The sequence below is a fragment of the Suncus etruscus genome, chromosome 20, assembly GCF_024139225.1.
Source record: "Suncus etruscus isolate mSunEtr1 chromosome 20, mSunEtr1.pri.cur, whole genome shotgun sequence".
Lineage (NCBI taxonomy): Eukaryota > Metazoa > Chordata > Mammalia > Eulipotyphla > Soricidae > Suncus > Suncus etruscus.
In genome coordinates this window covers 23,876,302-23,896,763 of record NC_064867.1, presented here as the reverse complement: position 1 = coordinate 23,896,763, position 20,462 = coordinate 23,876,302, and the positions used below count along the sequence as shown (strand labels likewise).

The 20,462-nt window shown below is 39.7% G+C and overlaps 1 non-coding gene across 1 annotated transcript; it reads right to left on the bottom strand.

Moving 5' to 3' along the window:
* Window positions 1-14,366: 14,366 nt before the first annotated feature.
* LOC125998491 (small nucleolar RNA SNORA51) lies at window positions 14,367-14,497 on the bottom strand. The gene has a single exon (XR_007492050.1). It is a non-coding gene; the product is annotated as a small nucleolar RNA SNORA51 (small nucleolar RNA).
* Between the last annotated feature and the right edge of the window lie 5,965 nt (window positions 14,498-20,462).

Here is a 20,462-nt window from a genome sequence, read left to right as displayed (position 1 = left end):
CTGCTGGGAACCCAGAGTCTCTGTGAATATAAAAATATTTCAAGGAAAATCAGAACATTGGTCATGGTTTTCATGTGTTCAATCAACCTTAGTCTTAGTGTTCTAGGAAGGTATTTTGTAGATGTGATTGGAATCCATAATTTGGAATATCTGAGTAGTATCCATAATTATAAATTTATATTGCCTTAAATTGGAAGAAGTTCCCTTGTAATCTGGATGGGTTTTGATCTGTTTGTGGGTAGAAATGAGGTTTCCCTGTAGAATAAATTTTACCTGTAAGATGTAGCTCTATCTCACACCAGCTTCCAACTCCAAGAGTCTACCCTGGAGGATTACATATTGGCCTGGCCAACACTCACAAGCACAAGAGCCAATTATTTGCAATGATGCTTTCAGTCTTACTGCCTAAGGCTAATGGCTGTTCCTTGGTACTTATGAAATAACCTGTTCAGTCAGAATCTGTGTTTGTTCTAAAGAAAAGGCAAGGCAGAATGTCAAGATGAGCAAAACTGGGAACAACGGAGATGAGAACTCGGTGATTAAAGGTGCCTGATTTGGGGCTGGAAAATAATACAGATGTTAAGGTGCATTCTTTTCATGTCTGGGACCTCTGCTAAATCGCAGACACCATATTTCCCATTCCAAGAACTGCTGAAAGTTGACCTCAAGACTCTTGAGTATCAATGGGTGTGACCCTGAGGAACCCCTAAACACTACCAATGTTGTTTTGGTGGTTATTAAAAAAATAAAGACACCCTCGGTAGCTCAGGACTTGAGCAACAACATGTCATCAGGCTCTAGCTTCAAATGATCAAGTCTGATCAGCTGAGCTGTCTCTGTGAGGGGCCCTTGGGCTCCCGAGCACTGCTTGGGTAGACCTAAAAAGAAAAGAAAACCTATTTTGCAAGCATGAAGTTATGACTTTGATCCCTGCGACTGCCCATATGTGCCAAGCTTGCTCCCAGGAGCTCTTATGTAACTCCCGGTGTAACCTCAAAGGTTTTATCTATGGTGCACAGTTATGTGTCTATAACCCCTGGAAGAAATCACAGCTAACAGTGATTGTACTAGTACTGCAGCCAGTTGCAGTGCACGCAGTAGGGAGGTGTATGAGCCTCACCCTAAGAATTAAAATCTGATTGCACGCAAGAAGCACAACTAACAGAGTGTAAGCCCCAGTGGGCACATATACAAGCACTGCCACTGAAGGATATGATTCCTGAGCAGCAGACATGTTCAGCATGTGTGAACAGTATCCCTAGACATGTGGGAACATTTGGTCATCAATAATAGCAAAAAAGGAAGAAAAGTAGAGAGAGAAAAGGAGATGTATAAAGAAATTTTGCTGGATCTTACTGGTAATCCCTTCCATAGTAAAATCTGAGTTAGGGATCATATTTACATGATTTAAAAGCACCTGGAAATGGATCAGAGAGTTAGTACAGCAGGTAAGATGACTGCCATTTTTTTTTTCTTTTGAGCCACACCTGGGGTTCTTAGGGTTTACACCTGGCTCTGCACTCAGGAATCATGTCTGGCAGGCTCAGGGAACCATATGGGATACCGTGGATCAAACCCTGGTTGAATGCATGCAAGACAAGGGCCCTACCCACGTGCTATTACTCCAACCTAAGTGACTGCTTTGCATGTGCAATCTGGGTTCCATCCCTAATACACATATGGTCCCCTGTATCAGGAGTGATCTCTAAATGCAAAGTTAGGAGAGAGCCCTAAGCATGGCAGGATTGTGACCCAAAACCAACTACAAAAGAGTATCTGGGATTGTATATATAGAACGTGAGAACAAAATTCATAGCTGAAAAATCAGGTCCCAAACCATAGGTAGTGCTAGTTTGGTAAACCAAATGAGATCCCAGAAAAATCATTGTTTCACACCAATAAAGTCGAGTCTGCAGCACAAAACATGAGCTAGACCAAAGAAGACATGTTTCTGTTGCTTTAAGGGGCATTGGTGATGGGAATGTTGCCCTGATGAAGGGGGTGTTTTTCACATGACTGAAACCCAACTACAATTATGTTTGTAATCAAGGTGCTTAAATAAAGATATTACTAAAAAATAAAAATAAAATAAAAATTACTTTAAACATCATGATTTATAAGATTGTTCATAACACAGATGAGTTGTTCCACAGTTACAAAGTTGTTAATAATTGAGTTTTTTAAAAAATAAATCTTTATTTAAGCAAAAAAAAAAAAAAGAAAGAAAAAAAGAAAGAAAACCATTGTTTTAGACAGTGATGATGGTACCTGGCTTACAGGCTAGTTAAGCCTTAATGGAAAGCACCTATGAAGTGACATCAGAATCTCTTCTGTGCTCTAAAGGTTTAAATTTCCATTTTCAAGTATATAAAAATTGGAGAAATGAATTTCCCCAAGTTTGGGGGTTTTTTCTTATTCTGTGACTTTCTTTGGTAAGCCTAACAGATTCTGTTGGATGGTTTTCAAAATAAAAACCATGTTTGGTCATGGATTTGGGTGAACTTTCCTTAGAGAAATCTCAATTAGGGAAAACCAGTTATAGCAGGAGGTCTTTCCCACTACTGGAAATACAGTTCCCTTAGTCTTCACAAACAGCCTTCTCAGAGACATTTGCACAATGAAGGGAATTCTTCAGAAAACCCAAACTCTGCCAATTACTGTTTATCACAGTTTCTTGATCTGCTTTTCGAACACCAGATTGTGAGAAAAATACCTTCATGGAGATGCTATAAGTTTTCTCAGATTCTTAATGAGAAAAACAGGCCTGAGCTCTTAGGCCAATAGACATGAGATCTCCTAGAAAAAATAAGATCTGTATGAAAGAAAGTAAAAGGGGGAACACTGAAAATTGGGATTGAAATTAGTGACTAAGAAAAAAAGAGCAAAAGAGATCAACATTCTTTTTCAAATCCTACCATGAAGGTGCAAATTCCAAGAGATCAGAGCCCTATAAATTAGGGAAAGAAAGATTGGTAAGTGGTGAGTTGCTGACCCAGCCACCAAAGTCCCAGAGAAGCATATGCTCTACAGTTGTCCCAGGCTGTCCACAGGGCAGAAGGGCCAGAAAAACTCCAGTTCTTCTGTAGACTAAAAGATTAACTTATTTCACAATGTCATGTTACTTAGGCCCAGATCTATATAAGTGATATAATAAGGAGCAATATACAAATCACTTTTGCAAAGGCTTGATGGTAAGAGAGAGAGAGAGAGAGAGAGAGAGAGAGAGAGAGAGAGAGAGAGAGAGAGAGAGAGAGAGAGAGAGAGAGAGAGAGAGAGAGAGAGAGCAGGTATGGTTTCAATTCCAGAATCCTCATAGTCCCCTAAGCACCACATGAAGTGACCTCAAGCACAGAACCAGGAACAACTCCCAAGAACCACTTGGGTGTGGGCCAAAGAAAAAATAATTAAATAAAAGCCTGATGGATTCCTAGTGGCTTTCCACCTTTCCATCCTTCAGACCACACCAGGTCTAACAATATGCACACAAAAGTCCTCAGTCCTACTTCTAACTTTAAATGAGAATTTGATGAGGTCAAAATAGGAACCATACCAGGGTCTGCACAAGCCTCTACACTGGGAGCCTGCTGAAAAGAAGGAGGAGTAAAGGATCTACAATGCCAGGCTCTACCAGGCAGCACTTCTCATTTTTGTTGAATTTTGCCAAATCACAGTTGCTGGTTCTGTCCAATACACCACTTATCTTCCATGACCCCAGTGGTGAAAAGCAGCCCTGAGGGCCTTAAAAATATTACTGGGCTTAAGGTGTGTGACTTGCACAAGGCAACCCAGGTTCCATCCCTGGCACTGCGTATGATCTCCTGAGCACCATCAGGAGTAAAGGAAGCACAACCATACATGCCTCCCTTAAACCCAAAAGACATTCCTAGTGGTCTGTACCCTCATGAGACCTCTCAGCCCAGCCTCAAGTGATGGAAGAATCAGTTTGATGAAAATCTCTCTGGAGTTCAAACAGCTATTTTCTTTTTCTTTTCTTTTCTTTTTTTTTTTTTTAAATCTCACCTGCAACTCATTCCTTTCTTGCTAGATTGTGTTTTCATTTCTTTTAGTGTTTGTGGCGCACTTGTCTCATCCAGTAGATTTTAGTTGAGTTCAGCCTTGTTTCTTCTCAAGGTGTTGTTTTTTTTATTTCTTACCCTCCTCCATCCTTTGTCTTTGGGAAATGTGGACAGAAATTCATACACATAAGATATGGCGATCCTCTTATCAATATTGTCTTTAAGATTATTCAGTCCTAAACTGAGTTCACATACTATTTCTTGCTTTCTTAGCTTTAACATAAATATTAGTAAGTGGGTAAAGATATGCTATGTAAAGCCTAATGGTGAACTACTGTGACTTTTATTTTCAAAGCTTATCTTTGGATATGGGGAAAATATGCTTCTGAGTTTTGCATATGATCTTCCTATTTTCTTTCTTTCTTTTTTTTTTTTTTGGTTTTGGGGCCACACCCAGTGACACTCGGGGTTGCTCCTGGCTATGCACTCAGAAATCGCTCCTGGCTTGGGGGACCATATAGGACTCCTAAGGATCGAACCGCAGTCCGTCCTAGGTTAGCACGTGCAAGTCAAACACCCCACCAATTGCACCACTGCTCCGGCCCCTTTCTTTTCTTTTTGTCATGCCAGAGATAAAACCGAGCTCTCACATATGCAAAAATCACTATATTGCCTTCTCCCTCTTCCTAGTTTCTAATGCAAATTCTAACATTTGGTATCACTCAAACCCAGGGCCCTGCAAACACCAATACATCATGTTTTCATTATGATGACACACTTCATCTGGAAATATCCTAACCTCCATTTCATAAAGGTTCATCCAGTTCTCCTTGTTGTGGGTGCCTCAATATCGTAATTATCATTTATTAAACATCATGTGCTTCCTTTCCTAAAACTAGCTTGGTGCATTTATCTGGTTTTGATGCTTTCAGAATTTCCTGACTGTCTCTTGCCAAATAATATGCTCTCTTTTTTTTCACCCTCAGTTTCTATTTATAAACTCCAAATGATCAGATGCCAGAGTCTGGGGCAGTGGTTGTTTGGTCAGGCCCAGCTATTGAATGTTGTTTGGTAACTGGTAAGGTGTGACCAGAGCCATCTGGCAAGACCAGGATCCTGATAGCACTAGTAGTGTTTATTTAATTCAGGCCAAAGTAGTTAAGTTCAGTTTTCCTTTTTTTTTTTTTTTCTGGTTTTTGGGCCACACCCAGCGTTGCTTAGGGGTTACTCCTGGCTGTCTGCTCAGAAACAGCTCCTGGCAGGCACGGGGGACCATATGGGACACCGGGATTCAAACCAAGCACCTTTGGTCCTGGATCGGCTACTTGCAAGGCAAACGCCGCTGTGCTATCTCTCTGGGCCCTGTTCAGTTTTTCTTGATGAAGCAAATCGTATTCACATGTTTTGACCCCCCAGGTAGCCAAATTGATTTCTGAGTTTAGATTGAAAATTAACAACAGTGGAGTGGTCTCTGAATGCATTGGCATTTACCATAACACACCTTGCCTTTCCATCCTGTTTAAGATTTGCAGATGATAATTTGTGTCCCAATCCCTTTCTGACAAATAATATCGAGTACTTTTATAGAACATAAGCAAGGAAACTGATTTCTGGAGCTTGGGGGCAATGAACATTTTCACGGCATTCCAAGTATTGGAAAAGAGAGATGTACTACATCAATCAAATAAACTTCAGTTCAAATAATATGGTTTCCTGCATGAATCCATCTCTCCCAGAAATTAGGTCAGCCCCCAAAGAAATTATTCTATGAATATGTTAAATATAAATTTCAGTATGAAATGGAGCTCATGCCATTATTTGGAAGTAGTGGATTGTAACTAATGATTTTGCTTGCTCCTGAGCTGGAGGGACTGCAGGTGATGGGAGGAAATGCTGGCTCTAATGGCTAAAATTTTGCTAGGGGGCAGGAAAATGGCTAGGTGGACTGGAGCTTTGCATGTGGGAGGCTTGAGTTTGATCCCCAACACCATATGGGGAGAAACCAAAACCTTCTCTGGGATTGCTATTCAGAATTCTTGGCAAAACTGATTGGGATACTGCTTTGTATTTGCAAATTACTTCCAAAATCATTTCAATTGTCGTTAATCAGCAGACATTGTGTGAAAAACAGTCCCAGGAACCAATATTCTCAAGCCCTTCTCCATCCAAGGACTAATATATTTTGCTAGCACCTTCATCATCTTTCTGAGAAAGGATAGAGTGATTCCCCATGGCCAGGGCTGGAGAGATACCACAGCAGGTAGGGTGCTTGTCTGGCATACAGCTGACCCTGTATTTGATCCTTGGCATCCCAAATGATCTCTGATGTTCCATATGGTCTCCCGAAAACCACCAGGAGTGATTCCTAAGTGCAGAGCCAGAAGTAACAACTCACCATTGCCAGGTGTGTCTCCTGAGTGGTTCGACAACCAAGTGCTTTGAGGTTCTCAAGGTACTGGGATGAATTCTAACTCTGCATTGAATCTGTGGCTCTCACCAACTGACTACATTTCTTTAAATATCAATTTCCTCCTCTGTGAAACAAGGTTGTTGAGAGAGGGGAATAAAAAAAAATGGTGAACTGTTGCTACTCCATTCACCATCATGTCATCTCCATTTTCCCAGCTTAGCCAAAGTCCGGGATGCCATCTGGGAGGACTGGATGTGTTACCCTTGGGAGATCTCTGGGTCTTACCCACCCTTTCTCTCTCAAGATTCCTTCACAGGATGTGTTAAAGGACTGTGAATGCATATATAATGGTGAGACCTTGAAAATATAGTTGATTGAATTAAAAAAAAACACACACACAACGGGTTCAGAGGCCCGAGAGATAGCATGAAGGTAAACTGTTTGCCTTGCATGCAGAAGGACGGTGGTTCGAATCCTGGCATCCAATATGGTCCCCTAAGCCTGCCAGGAGCGATTTCTGTCCATAGAACCAGGAGTTACCCCTGAGCGCTGCCGGGCGTGACCCAAAAACCGAAAAACCAAAACAAATAAACAAGAACAAAGAGTTCTTATAGTGGGTTAAGGCATTTGCCTTGCACACAGCTGAGTCTACTTCCATCCCTGAAACTGCATATGGTCCTGAACACTATTAGAAGTGATCCCTGAACATAGAACCAAGAGTAAGCCTTGCCATAAACAATTCATCTATTCTATACAATGTATATAACCCCTCTGATATATTTCCCCTCCTCCACACAGAGCCCCTTCTACTCCCTCATCTCCCAATCCGGATTCGTTATCTTCCCCTTAATTAACCCTCTTTACCCTCAATTCTTAACTTTTTAGGCACCAAGACGGACCTCCTGCCCCAACAGATTCTGCCCTTTTGCACACCCCTACAAAGCTCATTATTACTCCTTAACTCTCCCAACCCCAACCATCAGTAACTCACATTTATGCTTTTTAACTTCAGTACTATACAGTTCTAATCACAAAACAAAGTCGTGCATTGGATTTAACAACCCCCAACTATTTCAAAAGACATAAAATGGACACATATGTCTTTTGAATATTTTTTGTGTATTTTCTTTAACAGCTATAACTCTTTCTAAATATTCTTTTACTGTGACGATTCTACCCACTGTTTATCTTGTCTTCTCTTTGTGAGCTGTTCAATAAGGAATTTTAGTGGAAGAGTCGCTCAGTTTAATATTTATGATTGAACCATGTCATGGGGATTGTTTGGACTTATTCTTATGGCCCCCATATGCACTGATAACGCCACGTGGCATTGTTCTTTGTTTGCATAGGCACATTAAATGGGAAAATACTATACATACAAATAAGTTCTTATCTATTAGAGATAGGAACACACAAATCTCGCAGTGAAATGGGGCCTTACACCCTGAACATTGATATAATGACCTGGCACAGGTCTCAGAAGAATGGGCATCCTCTATTCACCCCTGAACCAGGGAAAGTATCTACGAAACATCCAAGGTTTTTTATAACAACACGTGGAAGCAATCCTCTACCAGGGAAGAAACTACCACGGCTCTGACATCAACCTGCTCAAAAGAGACTTCCCTTAACACTAAGAAGACTTGACAACAACAACGACCTGCTTACAGGACAGGGTTCTCTGCATTGCCTTTTAATTGTGAGGTGAAACAAGAGGACGCTCTGCACCATTCTGACTGCAATATAGGATATGCAGATTCCAGGATCTTTAATACAGAAACATGATACCAACAACAGAGACTGTGTGAAAAATAGAAGTGTATTGACACTACAGACAATGACCTGGATTGGACAAACTAGTTTTCCTGGAGCCTAGAGTTGGTCTTATGCCAGGAAACTTCAGGGGTAGGGTTTCATTGTATTTAGGCCATGGCTTTTCCTTTCCATGTCCCTCATATTTTGGTGGGCCTATGCAAACAATAATTGCCACTCTAACACCGTTTTACTGTGCTTCTTTGACTCTAATCCTTAAGAGAAACAATCCACTTAAACTTTTGAGGTTAACTTAAACTAATATGCATGTGCATGGAAATGTAAAAAAAGTACTTTGCCTTCAATAGTTAAAAAGTTACATAAGTTTTATGTCTTTAGATTCCTTTGTGTGCTGCTAAGAAATATTATGTACTACAATCTGGGGACTTGAGGAACAAAGTAATTGTACATGGGTTTTGTTTTATTTTTCTTAATGTTCTTTGGCTGAAAGTTCAAAATTAAGATATCAGCAATGGGACTACTGAGAATTCTGTTTATGGGTGATTGTCCTTCCACTGTAAATTTACCTTGTCCTCTTTCTTTGCATCTTTGTTCTCATAATGAAAAATAAAAAATTAATAAAAAAAATAAGAGTAAGCCTTGAATACCATATAGTGTGGCCCAAACACTGCCAATATATTTTTAAAAACTTCTCTAATAAAATTCCTGCTGTTCTCATGGTTAACCATGCCGGTTAGGTATGGAAAGTAAATGTGTTTTCAATTATTTTGGATATGAGAAACAGCACACCCAAGAACATTCAAACCATGAAAATATTTGATAAATGAAATATATTTGACTACAAGGTTCTCAAAGATACAGGAGAGAGAATGCCAATAATCTATGACTAGGAAAAATCTTTTAATTTTATTGGTATTTTGTATCTTTTTTAAGGCTCCACCCAGCAGTGTTCAGGGCTTAAAATTGTTCCTACACTCAGGGATCACTTCTGCTGGGGCTCAGGGGGCCTTATGAGATGCCAGGGGTTGAATCTGGGTCAGTTGTATGCAAGGCAAACACCCTTCATACTGTACTCTTTTCTGCGTACATTGGTAATTTGTTTTGTTTTGGGGCCACAACCCGTGATGCTCAGGGCTTACTCCTGGCTATGTGCCCAGAAATCATTCCTGGCTTGGGGGACTATATGGAATGCTGGGGGGAATCTAACCGTGGTCTGTCCTATGTTAGCATGTGCAAGGAAAATGCCCTACTGCTTGTGCCACTGCTCTGCCCCTCATTGGTAATTTCTTTGGGATCCCTGGGATTCCTGGGATTTAAACAACTTTATCACATACATGATTGTATTTGGGTTTCAGTCATGTAAAGAACACCACCCATCACCAGACAACATTCACATCACCAGTGTCCCAAAACTCCCTCCTCCCGACCCAACCCCCGCCTGTACTCTAGACAGGCTTTCTATTTCTCTCGTACATTCTCATTACTAGGATAGTTCAAAATGTAGCTATTTCTCTAACTAACTCATCCCTGTTTGTGGTGAGCTTCATGAGGTGAGCTGTAACTTCCAGCTCTTTTCTCTTTTGCGTCTGAAAGTTATTATTGCAAGAATGTCTTTCATTTTTCTTAAAACCCATAGATGAGTGAGACCATTCTGCATCTTTCTCTCTCTCTCTGACTTATTTCACTCAGCATAATAGATTCCATGTACATCCATGTATAGGAAAATTTCATGACTTCATCTCTCCTGACAGCTGCATAATATTCCAGTTTCTTTAGCCATTCAACTGTTGAAGGGTATCTTGGCTGTTTCCAGAGTCTTGCTATGGTAAATAGTGCTGAAATAAATATAGGTGTAAGGAAGGGATTTTTGTATTGTATTTTTATGTTCCTAGGGTATATTCCTAGGAGTGATATAGCTGGATCGTATGGGAGCTCGATTTCCAGTTTTTGGAGGAATCGCCATATTGCTTTCTATAAAGGTTGAACTAGATGGCATTCCCACCAGCAGTGGATAAGAGATCCTTTCTCTCCACATCCCCGCCAACATTGCTTGTTCTCATTCTTTGTGATGTGTGCCAATCTCTGGGGTGTGAGGTGGAACCTCATAGTTGTTTTGATTTGCATCTTCCTGATAATTAGTGATATGGGGCATTTTTTCATGTGTCTTTTGGCCATTTATATTTCTTCTTTGTCAAAGTGTCTGTTCGTTTCTTCTTCCCATTTTTTGATGGGATTAGATGTTTTTTTCTTGTAAAGTTCTGTCAGTGCCTTGTATATTTTGGAGAATATCTCCTTGTCTGATGGGTATTGGGTGAATAGTTTCTTCCACTCAGTGGGCGGCTCTTGTATCTTGGGCGCTATTTCTTTTGAGGTGCAGAAGCTCCTCAGTTTAATATATTCCCATCTGTTAATCTCTGCTTTTAGTTGCTTGGAGAGTGCAGTTTCCTCTTTGAAGACACCTTTAGTTTCAATGTCCTGGAGTGTTTTACCTACGTGTTGTTCTATATATCTTATGGTCTCCGGTCTGATATCAAGGTCTTTCATCCATTTGGATTTAACCTTCGTACATGATGTTAGCTGGGGGTCCAAGTTCAATTTTTTGCAAGTGGCTAGCCAGTTGTGCCAACACCACTTGTTGAAGAGGCTTTCTTTGCTCCATTTAGGATTTCTTGCTCCTTTATCAAATATTAGGTGATTGTATGGGGAACATTCTTTGAGTACTCAAGCCTATTACACTGATCTGAGAGCCTGTCTTTATTCCAATACCATGCTGTTTGGATAACTATTGTTTTGTAGTATAGTTTAAAGTTAGGGAAAGTAATTTCTCCCATATTCTTTTTCCCAATGATTGCTTTAACTATTCTAGGTTGTTTATTGTTCCAAATGAATTTCAGAAGTGCCTGATCCACTTCTTTGAAGAATGTCATGGGTATCTTTACAGGGATCGCATTAAATCTGTACAATACTTTGGGGAGTATTGCCATTTTAATGAAGTTAATTCTGCCAATCCATGAGCAGGGTATGTGCTTCCATTTCCGTGTGTCCTCTCTATTTCTTGGAGCAGAGTTTTATAATTTTCTTTGTATAGGTCCTTCACATTTTTAGTCAAGCTGATTCCAAGATATTTGAGTTTGTGTGGCACTATTGTGAATGGGGTTGTTTTATTAATGTCTATTTCTTCCTTATTACTATTGGTGTATAGAAAGGCCATTGATTTTTGTGTGTTAATTTTGTAGCCTGCCACCTTGCTATATAAGTCTATTGTTTCTAGAAGCTTTTTCATAGAGACTTTAGGGTTTTCTAGGTAGAGTATCATGTCATCTGCAAACAGGGAGAGCTTGACTTCTTCCTTTCCTATCTGGATTTTCTTGATATCTTTTTCTTGCCTAATCTTTATAGCAAGTACTTCCAGTGCTATGTTGAATAGGAGTGGTGAGAGAGGACAGCCTTGTCTCGTACCAGAATTTAGAGGCAAGGTTTCAGTTTTTCTCCATTGAGGACAATATTTGCCTCTGGCTTGTGGTAGATGGCCTTAACTATATTGAGAAAGTTTCGTTCCATTCCCATTTTGCTGAGACTTTTGATCAAGAATTTGGACCTTATCAAATGCTTTCTCTGCATCTAATGATATTATCATGTGATTTCTATTTTTCTTGTTGTTGATGTTGTGTATTATGTTGATAGATTTGCGGATGTTAAACCAGCCTTGCATTCCTGGGATGAAACCTACTTGATTGTAGTGGATGATCTTCTTAATGAGGCATTGAATCCTATTTGCCAGGATTTTGTTGAGGATCTTTGCATCTGCATTCATCAGCGATATTGGTCTGTAATTTTCTTTTTTGGTAGCATCTCTGTCTGGTTTGGGTATCAAGGTGATGTTGGCTTCATAAAAGCTATTTGGAAGTGTTTCTGTTTTTTCATGAAAGAGTCTTGCCAGGTTTGGCAAAAGTTCCTCTTGAAAGGTTTGAAAGAATTTATTAGTAAATCCATCCGGGCCTGGACTTTTGTTTTTGGGCAAACATTTGATTACTGTCTTAATTTCCTCAATAGTGATAGGTGTGTTTAAATATACTACATCCTCTTCATTCAACATGGAAGATTATAAGAGTCCAAAAATTTATCCATTTCTTCCAGGTTTTCATTTTTAGTGGCATAAAGTTTCTCAAAGTAGTTTCTGATTACCCTTTGGATCTCTACCATATCAGTAGTGATCTCTCCTTTTTCATTCCTAATACGAGTTATCAAGTTTCTCTCTCTCTCTTTCTTTGTTAGTTTTGCCAGTGGTCTATCAATCTTGTTTATTTTTTCAAAGAACCAACTTCTGCTTTCGTTGATCTTTTGGTTTGTTTTTCAGGTTTCCACTTCATTGATTTCTGCTCTGAGCTTTGCTATTTCCTTCTGTCTCCCTATTTTTGGTTCCTTTTGTTGAGTACTTTCTAATTCTATGAGCTGTGTCATTAAGCTATTTAGGTATGCCCCTTCTTCTTTCCTGATGTGTGCTTGCAAAGCTATAAATTTTCTCTCAGTACTGCTTTTGCTGTGTCCCATAGGTTCTGATAGTTTGTGTCTCCATTGTCATTTGTTTCTAGGAAGGTTTTGATTTCCTCTTTGATTTCCTCTCAGACCCACTGGTTATTCAGTATGAGGCTGTTTAACTTCCAGGTATTAAAGTTTTTCTTCTGTGTCCCTTTGTAGTTCACATATAATTTCAGGGCCTTGTGGTCAACGAAGATAGCCTGCAAAATTTCTATCCTCTTGATATTATGGAGGTATTTTTTATGTGCTAGCATGTAGTCTATCCTGGAGAATGTCCCATGTACATTAGAGAAGAATGTGTATCCGGGCTTCTGGGGGTGGAGTGTCCTGTATATATCTAGTAGGCCTCTTTCTTCCATTTCTCTTTTAAGATCTAGTATATTCTTGTTGTATTTCAGTCTGGTTGACCTGTCAAGTGTTGACAATGCCGTGTTGAGGTCTCCCACAATTATTGTGTTGTTATTAATATTATTTTTCAGATTTGTCAACAATTTTATGAAATATTTTGCTGGCCCCTCATTTGGTGCATATATGTTTAGGAGAGTGAATTCTTCCTGCTGTATGTATCCCTTGATTAATACAAAATATCCATCTTTGTCCCTTACAACTTTCCTAAGTATAAAGTTTGCATTATCTGATATTAGTATGGCCACTTCAGCTTTTTTATGGGTGTTGTTTGCTTGGATAATTTTTCTTCAGCCTTTTATTTTGAGTCTATGTTTGTTCTGACTATTCAGGTGCGTTTCTTGTAGGCAGCAGAAGGTTGGATTGAGTTTTTGGTTGGATTGAGTTTTTTGATTCATTTAGCCACTCTGTGTCTCTTCACTGGTGCATTTAGTCCATTGACATTGAGAGAAAGAATTGGCCCGGGAGTTAGTGCCATCTTTATATCGAAGTTTGGTGTGTCTGTTCGTCAGTCTTGTCTTAAAGTAGGCCATTCAGTTTTTCTTTTAAGAATGGTTTTGAGTCTGTAAAGTTTCTGAGCTGTTTTTTGTCTATGAAACCATGTATTGTTCCTTCAAACCTAAAAGTGAGTTTTGCTGGGAGCAGTTTTCTAGGTGAAGCATTTATTTCATTGAGTTTTGTCACTATGTGCCACCACTGCCTTCTTGCCTTGAGTGTTTCCGGTGACAGGTCTGCAATAAATCTCAAGGTGTTCCCTTGGATGTAATTTCTCTTTTCAATCTTGCTGCTTTCAGAATTCTGTCTCTATCTGTGGGATTCGTCATTGTGACTAGGATGTGTCTTTGGGTGTTTTTTCTGGGGTCTCTTTTAGTTGGTACTCTTTGGGCATGCAGGATTTGATCACATGTATTCATTAGCTCTGGTAGTTTCTCTTTAATGATGTTCTTGACCGTTGATTCTTCCTGGAGATTTTCTTCCTGGGTCTCTGGGACTTCAATGATTCTTAAGTTGTTTTTGTTGAGCTTATCAAAGACTTCTATTTTCATCTGTTCCCATTCTTTGAGTAATTTTTCCATTGTTTGATCATTTTCTTTAAGGCTTTTTTCCAATTTCTTCTGCTGTATGGATTTGTTATTAATCTCATCTTCCAGTGTACTAATTCTATCGTCAGCTGCTGTTCACCTGTGGGAAAGCTCAACCATGTTTTTTTTTTTTAATTATTTTTTTGTCCCCAATTCACAATACAAACCAGGCAAAGGGCCTGGGTTGAGGTGTGTGTATATATATATATATATATATATACTGACTATATAGTCAATGTAAAGAACACAGCTGTGGTAAGAATTGGGAGGCCTTATCTTATCTTTTTTTAAATATAATTTTTATTTTGATCATAGTGGTTTACATATTGTTGACAATAATATTATGGGTACATATTTACATAAAATCAGGGGGGTTCCCATCACTGATTTGTCCTCCCTACCCCTCCGTGTTCGTCCTACCTCCCATATCCTCCTCCCTCACCTTCGGGGCTGCAAGAATATGTGGTACCCTCTGTAACTAGCTTACTACTTAGAAGTCTTGGTCTTGGTACCTCCCTTATTTTTCCCTCTAACTGGAAGGAAGGACTACATAGTTCAAGTTATGTGGTTTTATTTGAAGAAGAGAAAATTAGTAAACTGGGATAAAAGTCTAATATGCTGAAAATGGGCGAATCTTTCTAGAGGCTCTCATCGTCGGTTTGAGAGATGAAGGAGAAAATAAGGTGAAACACCCCAACAGTACAAAAAGAATTGTCAAATATCCAGTGAGCACTTCAGTGATAACGATAGGCACCACAAAAAAAGCCATGGTCTTGAGTTAAAAAAAACATGGCGGAGCACCTAAAGAAAGAAAAGAAAATAAGAAAAAATATATAAATATAAATGGGGACAACAACTTCAATAACCACACCAAAACAAAGAAATTGACAAAAAGTAGATAGGATAATAATAATAATAATAATAATAATAATAATAAATGAAGAAAAAATAATATATAAAAGATAAAAAATTTTTTGTGCTTTTTGCCTTTTTTTCCCCTCCTGCCCTGGCACAGTAAATATTGGGGTCATTCGAAAAGGAATTTACTTGTCCTAAGCACTATGGGGTTTCTCCACCCTTGGGGTATATTGTCACAGAATTAACTATAGACTCCGTTCAGGTTCATTTACTCTACTGGTGGTGCTTTCCTGGTGTTTGGAAAACTTCTGCTCCATCCTGGGTGATGAGATAAGACCTCTGTATCTAGAGATCTCAGTATCTGCACAGGTCCAGGAGTGGGACTAATGATGAAGTCTTTCTTTGTGGTTCTAGAAGTTCTGTTCCCTTAGTGTCATTTTAATTCATCTTCTGTGGTTGGTGGTCTTGGTCTTTGCACTGATCCTGGGATGGAACCTAGGATAGTGTCTTTCATTGTGTTTCCAGAAGCCCCATTCCATTGCGATTGTCTCTGCCGGACCTTTGGAACTGGGGATCATGGTTGTTGTGCGGGTAGTATTTCAAACCCTAGATTAGGGCTTTTTTATTGGTCTCAAGATATATTCAGTCCAGTCATGGTTCTAGCAGCCAGTCATCTATAAATTGGCTTTTGGACTGACCAAAGGATGACAAGTATTCTGATTTTGTCTTATCATTAGCTGGTGAGGTAGGATAACTGTTCTTAGGTCAAGTTATTCCCATTTTCTTTGTTGTCAGGATATCATATTAGAGCTGGCACTTGTTGGTGGCCCAGCAGTATTAAGGATGTCCGGATGTTTCCTGTAGCTGTTGTGAAGAACTGTGTCAATTCTATGTCTGGGATCCAGGGTTCAAGGCTGGACGAATGGTGTCTAATCACCTGAGGTCTAAGTTGGGTCCATGTGACATATTTTCAAGGTGGGAGATATCCCTGTATTGTAAACAAGTATGAGTTCTTATCTCTAGTAGATAAGAGCTCTTTTTTATGTGTAAGATTTCCCCTTTTTTTAGTGTGCCTTTGCAGGGAGAAATGGTGCTACTTTGCATTGTCGGTGCATTTGGGGGTGGACAGAGAAGAAAACAGAAGCAGGCCACACATCCAAACAAGATAAAAATAGGAATAAAAGTATATGTGCTCACATATGTATATGTAAAACAAACATTTAAAAAAATGAATTAACAAAATAATTAAAGGAACCATGTGATGCTTTTTGGCGAAAAGCAGGTAAAGAGGTGTTGCAATACCGGTCTTATACTTATGTTGGAAGTATAGGTTTCCCCATTGTTTTTGGGGATTTTCTTGTGGTGTGTGGGTTCCTAGTCACCTTTCCTTCACTCCCCCTGACCTTCTTGAGATTGGCAAAGGATTTGCGGCAGGGAGGTCTTGTAAGAGTTCTTGCATTGGGGATACTTTTGGAGCTAAGTCCGGTTTCAAGTAACAGTCCACGGTAGGGAGATTTGGTAGGGAGGGCCATGCAGCATGAGTCCGCCGGGGAGTTGGTTGCCTTTTCTTGCGGGGAGCGAGGTGTGGGTTTGACTGGGTGTCCCTTTGCTTGGGTGCTGGGTACTGGTTCGTTGGGGTAGGAGGTCAGTCTTGATGCCTAATGGATTAAAAACTAAGGGTGAAGAGTTTTTATATGGTGGGAGGTCTGGATGGGATTGAGGGGTGAAGGGATTGTTGATTTCCAAAGGGGGGAAAGGGGAAAGTATATGGAAGGGGTAGGGAAGAAGAAAAGAGAAAATACATTAGAAAGAAAGGGAGAAGAGAAGAGAAAAAAGAAAAAAGAAAACAAAAGAAAAGAAAAATAAAAAAGAAAGTAGTGAGAAGAGAGGAGAAAATAGCAAGGGAATGCTAGTTTGCTTGAATGTGTTCGATGAGTAGGACCTGTAGTATAAGTCTGTATGTCACAGTTGCTGCTTCAGTGGTCTGACTGCTTCAAATCCTAAAAGAAGGTATAACCTAGAGATAAAGTGTATGTTAAAGAGTTTTCTGGGGACATTATTGTAGTGCAAGCTGGGTATGATATCTCGTGTGACTGAGCCCCGTGTGACTGTTTACCCTTTGTATCCAAGAATACCTGTGGACATAAAAGCTGAGAGGTTATTTTAAATATAGTAAGATTAAGGCATTAAAACATAGTGTTAGGAATGTTTCCTTTGGAGTCAGTGATTTTCTGTGGTATACTTTACCTGTGGTCCTATATAAGATCCCTAAGGGATTATTATGGGCCTTTGTAGTAGAAGGCTGATTACTTACCTGTTCTCTCTATTCTGCTGTTTCTACTGTTGCTGGTTTCTTTGTGGTATAATGTGTAGTCAAGAGTTTGTGTTGTTCCTTTTTCAAGTATTTTGGGAACTGCTCCCAATTATACTTTGAGTATTACCATGTTTGGAGTTTCTACCCTGTTATACCTTGTTATTTGATTGTTGAGTATTAGTTGTATATAAGGTGTATGTTCTAGGTGCTTCAGAATAGTGCTATCATTCTGTGTTTATCTTTTGTCTTCTGACTTACTTCGTTTAACATACTATGTTCTAGGTCCATCCATGTTGCTGCAAAGTCTGTGATTGTATCATTTCTGACTGCCATGTAGTATTCCATTGTGTATAGATACCACATCTTAATGATCCATTAATCTGTTGTTGGACATCTAGGTTGGTTCCAAGACTTGGATATTATACTGAGTGCTGCAATAAATAGTGGGGTGCACAAGTATTTTGGAATGAATGTCCTTCCATCTTGGGGGTATATACCTAGAAGAGCAATTGTGGGTCAAATAGCAACTCAATTCTGAGTTCTTTGAGCACTCTCCAGACTGTTCTCCATAGGTGTTGGGGCATTCCCACCAGCAGTGGATGAGAGTGCCTTTCATACCACATCCCTGCCAATAGAGGTTGTTCCCATTATTTTTGATGTGAGCCATCCTCACTGGTGTAAGGTGGTACCTCATTGTTGTCTTGATTTGAATCTCCCTGATGATGAGTGACGGTGAGCATGTTTTCATGTCTTTATTGGCCATCCTTCTGTCTTCCTCAGAGAAGTGTCTATTCATTTCATCTCCCCATTTTTTATGGCTTTGTTTGGTTTTGGAAGGCTCAGCTTTCTGAGTGCTTTGTATGTTCTAGATATCAGCCCTTTATCTGATATGTCAAGTGAAAAGATTTTTTCCCATTCTGTTAACTGTCTTCTTGTGTTAAGTAGGGTTTCTTTTGCCATGCAGAAGCTTTTTAGTTTGATGTAGTCCCATTTGTTTATATTTGACGCTAAAGTTCTTGCCATTGGTGCTCCAGCTCCATCTTTGAAGACCTTTTTGATATATAGGTCTTCGAGTTCTCTGCCTATTTTGTTCTCTATAAACTTTATAGATTTGGATCTGATTTCAAGGTCTTTGATCCATTTTGAGTTGATTTTTGTATAAGGAGTGAGGTATGGGTCAATTTTCACTTTCATACATGTGGTTTTCCAGTTGTACCAACACCATTTGTTGAAGAGACTTTCTTTGTTCCATTTCAAGTTCTTGCCTCTTTTATCAAATATTAGTTGGCTGTATATCTGGGGGATTATGTCTGGGAATTCTGTTCTGACCCACTGGTCTGAGGTCCTGCCTCTGTTCCAGTACCATGCTGTTTTGATCACTAGGCTTTATAGTATAGTTTCAAGTTAGGTAAGGAGATGCCACCCAGCTTCTTGTTTTTCAGTATGTGTTTGGCTATCCTGGGTCTTTTGTTGTTCCATATAAATTTTGTGATTGATTGTTCTAATTCTTTAAAGAATGATGTCTGAATTTGGATAGGGATTGCATTAAATCTATATAGTAGTTTGGGTAGGATAGTCATTTTGACTATGTTAATTCTACCTATCCATGAGCATGGGATGTTCTTCCATTTCTTTAGATCCTCTTTAATTTCTTTCTGAACTGTTTTGAAGTTTCCCTGGTATAGGTCTTTCACTTCCCTTGTAAGGCTTATTCCTAGGTACGTGATATATTTGATACTATTTTAAATGGAACTGATTTATATTTTGATACTATTTTAAATGGAATTGTGTTTTTAATCTCTCTCTTCTCAACTTCGTTGTTTGTGTATAGAAATGCTACTGTCTTTTGTGTATTGACTTTGTATCCAGCCACTTTGCTGTATTGGTTAATTGTTTCTAGGAGTTTAACTGTGGACTCTTTGGGGTTTTCAATGTATATCATCATATCGTCTGCAAATAGAGATAGTTTGAGTTCCTCTTTCCCAATTTGGATTCCTTTGATTCCCTTCTCTTGCCGGATTGCTATTGCTAGGACTTCTAAGATTATATTGAATAAGAGTGGAGAGAGTGGACAGTCTTGCCTAGTTCCTGACCTTAGTGCGAATGTTTCTAGCTTCTCGCCATTAAGTATAATGTTGGCTGTAGGCTTTTCATAGATAGCTGTAACTATCTTGAGGAAGGCTCAACCATGTTTTTCTTCAATTCATTTACTGAGTTTTTCAGACCTGTTATTTGACCTGAAATTTCAGTTTGGAGTTTTCTGATTTCTATCTTCATATTCTCTTGATTCTTACTAGTGTTCTCTTCTACACTTTCTTTGAGTTCTTTAAACATCTTCCATATTGCAACTCTAAACTCCTTATCTGAGAGACTGACTAGTTGGTTGGTCATGCTCAAGTCATCAGTTGCCATCATCATTCTCTATGTCTGGCACTGGCCTGCGTTGTTTCCCCATTGTCACACTTGTATTGTGGGTTTTTCTACGTGTTGTGGTTATATTCATTGGCTAAATGATGTGCATGGCCCGGAAGCGAAGCGGAGCGGTTGTGCTCCTCTGGCTCCACCCTTTCTGGGCTTGTAAACTCACCTCCAGGGAAGGCTCCAAGGAAGGCTAGCCGTCCGCAGGTGAGCCACACACAGGATAAAATCATGCTGAAGATGGAGCACAGCACAGAAGACAGGCAGATAGGGGTGTTCCAGCAGAGTTCAGCAGCTTCCCCTTTCTGGGCATGTAAGCTCACCTCCAGGAAAGGCTCCAGGGAAGGCGAGCCATCTGCAGATGAGCCACACACAGGATGAAATCAGGCCGAAAATGGAACACAGCACAGAAGACAATCAGATAGGGGTGCTGGCATCTGAGTTCCAGCAGAGTTCAGCGGCTGGGCGTGTAAGTTCACCTCCAGGGAAGGCTCCAGAGAAGGCAAGCCGTCTGCAGATGAGTCACACACAGGAAGAAATGAGGCCAAAAATGGAGCATAGCACAGAAGACAGGCAGATCGGGGTGCTGGCATCTGAGTTCCTGCAGAGTTCAGTGGCTTCCCCTTTCTGGGCTTGTAAAATCAGCC